The sequence below is a fragment of the Asparagus officinalis genome, chromosome 1 (assembly GCF_001876935.1).
Source record: "Asparagus officinalis chromosome 1, Aspof.V1, whole genome shotgun sequence".
Classification (NCBI taxonomy): domain Eukaryota; kingdom Viridiplantae; phylum Streptophyta; class Magnoliopsida; order Asparagales; family Asparagaceae; genus Asparagus; species Asparagus officinalis.
The window spans coordinates 90,247,886-90,255,689 of NC_033794.1; the positions used below are offsets into that span (position 1 = coordinate 90,247,886).

A 7,804-nucleotide genomic window follows, 5' to 3' on the forward strand; every position below is an offset into this window, starting at 1 on the left:
TGCTTGCTCTTCAATAATGGACAATCTTTCTTCATATACCCTGGTTTATTACACTTGAAACAAAGTAAGTTATTTGAATTTGAACTTTTTGATTTGTACTTACCTTGTTTTATGAATTTTTGAAATTTGCATGCAAACATGCTCATTTCTTCATCATCATCATCCGAATCTTCTTTATCGGAAGTAATATTGAATGCAATCACTTTCTCGTTCTTTGTTTCATCATCATTCTTTCTATCTTTAATTTGAAATTCATAAGCCATGAGATTTCCGATAAGATTCTCAACCGTAAGAATTAATAAATCATTTGCTTCTTCGATTACGGTAACCTTCTTTTTCTATTGTGGAGTGAGTGATCGGAGTATTTTTCTTACCATCTTTACTTGAGTGTATGTTTTTCCAAGACCAATGAAAGAATTTGTAATGTCGGTAAATCTTGTGAACATTTCTCCAATTGTATCATTTTCCTTCATCTTAAATAATTCGAAACTGTGTACAAGAACAAAAATTTTAGATTCTTTAACCTTATTTGTACCTTCATGAGTTACCTCGAGTGTGTGCTAAATATCATATGCAGATGTGGCCGTTGACACCCTATTAAACTCATTCTTGTCAAGTGCACAGAACAAAGCGTTCATTGCTTTAGAATCCAAATTTGCATTATTTCTTTGTGAAATAGTCCATTCTAAAAATGGAGTTGATGGCTTCTCGTATCTTGTTTCCACAATGTTCCAAAGTTTGTAGCCAATTGATTAAATGTAAATCTTCATTCGGCACTTCTAATAGTTGTAGTTCAATCCATCAAACATTGGTGGACGATTTGTAGAATGTCCTTCTTTGAATTGTGATGTATTTGTTGATGCCATCTTTCACCTTTCTCTGATACCAAATGTAGGATCTGAAATTGATACACTAAAACACTAGAGGGGGAGTGAATAATATTCTTTTAAAATTTATGCAAAGTAGATAATAAATTGTAATAAAGAATAGCAACAATCTCAGAAAATCACAATCATAGACAAGAGATTTTATACTGGTTCCACGAATCCAGTGTACATCCAGTCCCCAAGCAAATTTCGCTTGAGATTTCCACTATAATTTTGAACCAAGTACAAAATTAAAACCAAACCTGGCCAAATTGAAAGTCACTGCCAATTATAACACCAATTGACAAAACTTTGCCAATTGTATACCAATCTCTAGACCAAGAGATTAACCTCTCTCAAACCGAGAGAACTTTCCTTGAATCAAACAACTCAATAAGCCTTGATTTGTAGTGTTGTGTAGCAGTGGCTTGGGAATAAATTTAACCTCTGAAAATTGCCTAATTAATAAGTATTTTGAATGAGGATCAAAGGCAATTTCAGAGACAATCTAGTAAAATCTGAATTTTTAACTCTTGAAAAAATGCACAAAGATCAAAGTTTATGGGTATCTATATATGTTGTATTTTTCTGAACATGTAACCTTTATATAGCTCTTGAAAAGACAAATTTTTTAAACTTTAAAAACGTTTAAAAACGGCTATAAACTGTCACTAATTCAAATTCTGAATTCTGAAAAAAAACTGTATCTGTAGTCGACTACAAGACACAGTAGTCGACTACACCGAGTCTAAACAGACTCTGTGAAGCCAGAAAAATTCTAAGTAGTCGACTATAATGGTCATTAGTCGACTATACTGTAATCAAACAGAAATTTGACAGAAACTTAAAAAAACAAATTTTGCCTTCAGTAGTCGACTATAAAGCCAGGAAAATTCTAAGTAGTCGACTACACCGAGTCTAAACAGACTCTGTGAAGCCAGGAAAATTCTAAGTAGTCGACTATAATGATCATTAGTCGACTATACTGTAATCAAACAGAAATTTGACAGAAACTTGAAAAAACAAATTTTGCCTTCAGTAGTCGACTATAAAGTTAATTAGTCGACTACACTATAAACTAACAGACACTTATATTTCAGACACAGACTTGAGTAGTCGACTATTATTCTAATTAGTCGACTACTAAGGATTAAAAATGATATAAATTAATTGTTTTGACACTCAATTATTAACTATAAACTCTAATGGTTAACATAGGGGATTTCTATAGTTAACCAACACACTAAGCATGTATTAGTGTGTTCTAATTTCTATGTGTATGTATGTGTGAGTTGTTAGACCCTAGAGGGGGGGGTGTGATTAGGGTCTTATGATAATCTAATCTGATTTTATACTAATTAAAACTAATTAATAAGTTATCCTAGCAAGTATGAAATACAACAAGATAATGAGCTAGGATAAGCAATATGAACAATGAGATATAACCTATATGATAAAAATATATGCAAGGATATATAAACTAACACGAGGGTGATATAATCAAACTACAAATGTGATAGGGAAAAATATACAAGAGTAATAGGCAATTGGCGATATAAGATAAATGCATATGCAAATGCGCCAATGACAAACTCAAACACACTCAAATAATTACGGAGTTCGGACCTTCCGTCCTACGTCTCCGCTCTCAACTCCCGGGGAGAAATCCACTATCACAATCCGGTTTGAAAGCCGGAACTTCTACACACTTGGTTTTCTAGCTAACCGAAAACTCTACAACTCACACTCTTGCAAACCCACTCTACACCCTCACAAGTGTTGGACCTAGCCGTGTCTCCCTCAAGTGCTCAGTTACAACCTCTCCCTAGGTTCATCAATCGATGCCACTCCTCTTGGGACGATTCTCGACTCTCATCACACACTCCTCTCGGTGTACAAGTGTATTACAAAGTGTATCTCACAATAAGCACAAATACAACAAATGATTATTCTCTAATATGAATGAGAACACAATGAAAGCTCACACTCAATTGTTACAACTCTTACCAACCCAAATATACTATGTATGAAAATATAATAAGCTCATGTGGGTGTGTGTAAACAATGACTGAAATAAAATCTAACTCAAATAGCAAACTAGCAATAATAAAAATATAAAAATCAATAATAAAATTGCTAGAGAAAGGAGTTAGAAAACTTCTCTATAAACACAAAGAGAGATAATAAAATTGCTAGAGAAAGGAGTTAGAAAACTTCTCTATAAACACAAAGAGAGGATGAGAAGATATTAAAGATGAACTCCTCAACAGATGATGCAAGCTCCTCTTTGTAAAAGCAAACCCCCCAAAAAAACTAAACAAACTGTAAAACCCTCTTAAACTTGTTTAAAACTTTCTTCTTGGTTACTGATAGAAGAGGGGTTGAGGGGTTTATATAGGAAGAGAAACCAACAGGCAAAACCCCAAACAAAACAACAAAAATCCTAGAAAATCAGGAATACGATTCTGTACCAAAAATAGCCGTTGGGCTATCGGCGATCGACCGTGAAATTCTCGCAGTCGACCGCGAGGCACGTTTGAACCTCAGAAAACTTCCAGAGAGTTTGACGGTCGACCGTGGCGGTCGACCGTAGAAATTTTCAGCTAAACGGTCGCCGGTGGCGGTCGACCGCGAAAGTTTCTGCTGCATCCTGATGGAAAAACAAAGGCGCGGTCGACCGTGGCGGTCGACTGTGAACTGATATATGAAATTTTCAGGTTTAAAAACAGTTTGCTGATTTTAAAACACTGTTTAAAAATATCAAATAAATTCAGAAAAATATAAAACTTTGGGGAATGATTGTAGACATGATAATAAACATGCTACAAAACATAGAAATATAAACATATGAATTTTAACATTTTGCCTAAACCATATTTTAAAACTTTACAAAATGATTTTATAGACTTGAAGAAAGATATAAACTATTGTTATGAAGTCTATAAACAATGAATATAGTATTTAAGTATGAAACTAAAATATGTTTTCTAATTATATTTAATTGTTTCATAGTAAAACTTGAAAACTATTAAACCAAAACATATATGTATATATATATACATGGAAACCAATAAATGTGTGTGTGTATATATTATATTGAGCTTAAGGTATTAACACAAATAATATAAACTCCTAAACTAAATTACCCAAGCTTGATGAAGGTCTTCAATGAGCTTAACTTGGTACACTTACAGATGAAGATTGAACTTGGATCTTCAACTTGAATTGTATATAGCTTCACCTACTATTCTACCAATCTTCATTGGATATGATCGTTGAAGCTCTATTCCATCCATCCTCTAACTCGTTGTTTGCCTAGAATAAATACAAAAACACAAACACTAGACAAATAATATTAAAAGTAAATTGTTTGTTAAACATCATCAAAACAAGAAGGCCAACATGAGTGATCAAGGCTTGTACAATATTTCTAAGTAAAGAAAATTGTAAAAAATAATTATATTGACGTATATGTTCTTCATCTTCTTTACTTCATAATGCCTTGAACTCATCTTGCACTTGTTCATATTTGATATTGAAATCTGCATATAAATGTTAGTGTATTTGTATAACACACATAGTATAAATTATTATCATCAAAATAATATCTTGGAGACATGATATTCAACAATCATCATGCCACCTGCCTCCGCCGCTAACCACAACAACAACCAGATCTCATCTAAGCCGAGACAAGCACTGCAACTATCGATCGCCCTCCTAAACTGCAACCGCCAGTCCTCCTCCTCAATTGCAACCGCCATCGAGAGCTTGACTGAGCCCCACAATCAAGCGCTTGACTGAGCCCCGCAACCTCCGCTCTCCTCATTTATTTGATTTTAATAATTTTGATTTTGAGGTAAAATTTCAGATCTTTATATGTCATATTCCCTTCTATTTTAATTTTATAGGGATTTTTGTTTGAATCACATCTCTTCTCCAAATTGCAAATCTGAAGGTGCCTCTATAGCCTCGACAATTGCAGCCTGTGATATCGTTGTTGCGCCTCAAAGTTGCCACCACTATGCCATGTTGTCCTCTTCCTCATTTAAGATGTGATTCACAAAAATTATTAATTTTTTTTTATAATTTTTTTAGTTTATTATTCAATTATATTTGACTAACTCACACTAATCAAGATGCATTTTGCAAAAACTTTCTTAATCCTAGCCCTTAATAAATAACTTTGATTATTGATTTAAACCATAATAGCGTTGATTGAACTACATTTAGCCCTAATAATCCTAACCCTAATTGAACAATTTTCAGAAGTTAACCCTAATTGAAAATCTTTATCCTAATTTTTACAATATTTCTAAATTTATCATGAATGTTCATGCTATATATGGTTGTATATGCTTGTTTCTATTGTGATAATGTTTGATTTATCGAACAATTTTTTTTGAAAATAGTGTGGTACATGATACAATAATGTATTATATATCTAATTTAGATGAATAAAAAATAATTAATGTTATTCTTAGACCTCGTCCAATAATTATTATCAATTCTTTGGACTTCTAATATAAGACAGAAGACTCCGTTTGGATATGAAATTAAGTTTTCCATCTAATAAGGGAACGTGTATCTGATGTTATAAGTAAAAAAGAAATGACATTAATCAATAGATCTATCCAGGTTGGAAGAGTTATGAATATAATAGTGCATCATCTAACTTTTTATATTTGTGTGTTTTCGCTTTTAGAATATTTTGGCAACCCATACTTGTTGTTCTTAGTGTACAATAAGTGTATGTTGTTCTGTGTTTTGGTCCATTGCTAATATGCATAATACCATCCACACAATGTACTCGGAGAATAAGAGGGTAGTATTTTCTAGACATGAAAATTCATAAAGTATACAAAGTTAGATGTATGCACTACTATATTCTTAATGTGATAGAAGCCTACATATAACAACCAGTATAGTGTTCAAATCAACTTAAAATTAAGTTTTAATTTAGAAGGAAAAATATTTCTTGTGTTGTTAAACGATACATGTGTATAAGGATGATGTGTGTATGTATATATATTGTTTTGAAGAGTTAAAAATTTATTAGTAGTAGAGAGATTAATTGGAGCTTTATTATATAATATATACAGATGAGGATAATTCCGGACAACTCGTGGATAGATATTCTCAGAATTGAACAATATAGTGATCAATGATATAAGGACGGATTGAAGCCTTCCTAAAGTCTGCCGGAAGGAACCCAAGTAATTTAAGTAGTGGTGTGATGTATTGCCCCTGTTGAACATGTAAGAATATGAAGTTGAAAATAGAGATGAAATATCATCAACCAGTACTTCAAATTCACAAAGCTTCCATGGAGCTCCAATGAGGATATATGGAGAGAGCTTATGGTAATTTTTTATTACTTTATTACTTTTTATTACTTTAGTACTCTAAATAAAATGGTCTATTTGGATTTCTACAATACCGCTATCATCTCATAGATTATCTCTCTCTAATAACATGACTATAGAATAAAAGGTGTACTTGCATAAGCTTATCCGTTTGAAATAAATTTTTTCTTGTTTTGGGCTTATGTTGGTACTGCTATTGTTTCTTCAAGCATGTACTAGAGTTATGTTGTTTTTGGCTTATATCATTTTATGTTAGCATGTGAAGGAGTTATAGTTTTAATGGTTTGGTGTTGTCAAAACCTATATTTTAACTAGTAAAATTAGTTTTCCTTTTAGATTTGCATTCAAAAAAATTAAAGTTTGTCATTTGGGTAACTTGATTCAAAAAACTTTTATCAAACCCCTCCCACTGAAGGAGTCTATAGATAATTTACATTGTACATTTTGAACATGAGAAAATATCCATATTCTTTTCTCATCCTTAATGGTGAGTATTTATCCACAAGGTTGTGCTGTAATTTCCTTCTTTCTTCTTGTAACATATTATCAGTCTCATACAAGTTAATATTTAGATCCATCTTGGTGCATCTTGTGCAAACTTATCTTTCAAATATTGAAAACCAGTGTGCCACTTGGATTTTTAATCAAGAAATCAAAGCTGTCCATTGTTAACTTGAATCAGTTTTAGTAAGTGCGAGTAGACCTCTTATTGAAGGACTTTGTAAAGAAAATATCAATGTAATTATAACATATGCAAATTTGTAGGAATAGTATTTTCTTGAGGACCATCCCGGAGCATGTCATTATATTTTCAATGTAAAGGGCGAGGTCGTACTCAAATAGTGGTGGCACGAGTTGAAAGCCTTAACACGATGTATATATAGCAGATTGGCAGAGGTTTTTAAATATTGATGATAAGGTGGCCCTTGATCATTTTACAATGCCTCTTTTCTATTGGGACACCAAGTTAGTACAAGTATTTTTTATTTTAATTTTCCTTATTAACAAAGATTATAGATTCATTTCATCTTTACTAATAAACAATTTTTTCTAGAATAAATCTAAAAAGGGATCAGCGAATCAAAAGAGCAAACGCAAGCTTGATCACCACTTGGGATCAACCTTGTTTGCTAATCTTGAGTATTATTATTGTCGAGGCATGGTTTATTATTTAAAGTTTGTATTCACTTATTTCGTCAATATGACCTACCTCTTTTAACTATTTAAATTTGTAGGGGATGCCGATAATGCCAGTCAATTTAAAGGCTAAGTTAGCTTATGGTAACTTTCGCCTGACTTATAAAGATGATGACAAGATTAAGGAAAACATGTTGTTGATGGTAAATTTTTTAATAAATCATTATTATAAATATTCTATTGAAATTTATTCTTTTTATTTGCCAAACAATGATGTAACTTTCTTTCTTATGTGATTTAGATAGCATTGATGTTGCGTCAAAGGAGGCAGCACTACATGCTACTTAAGAAGAAGCTGATGACCCTCTCATCCTGTCTAGAGAGAAAGACATCATTGCTATAAATGTTATGTGATATAATAATCGAGGCATATTT

The 7,804-nt window shown here is 32.3% G+C and overlaps 1 long non-coding RNA gene across 1 annotated transcript in view; it reads left to right on the forward strand.

Moving 5' to 3' along the window:
* LOC109843191 overlaps nucleotides 4,508-7,804 on the forward strand; it is a 5,505-nt gene continuing 2,208 nt past the window's right edge. The window contains exons 1-2 of the long non-coding RNA XR_002247571.1: nucleotides 4,508-4,725; nucleotides 5,969-6,229. This is a non-coding gene — a long non-coding RNA (uncharacterized LOC109843191). The remainder of the gene's footprint in view (nucleotides 4,726-5,968; nucleotides 6,230-7,804) is intronic.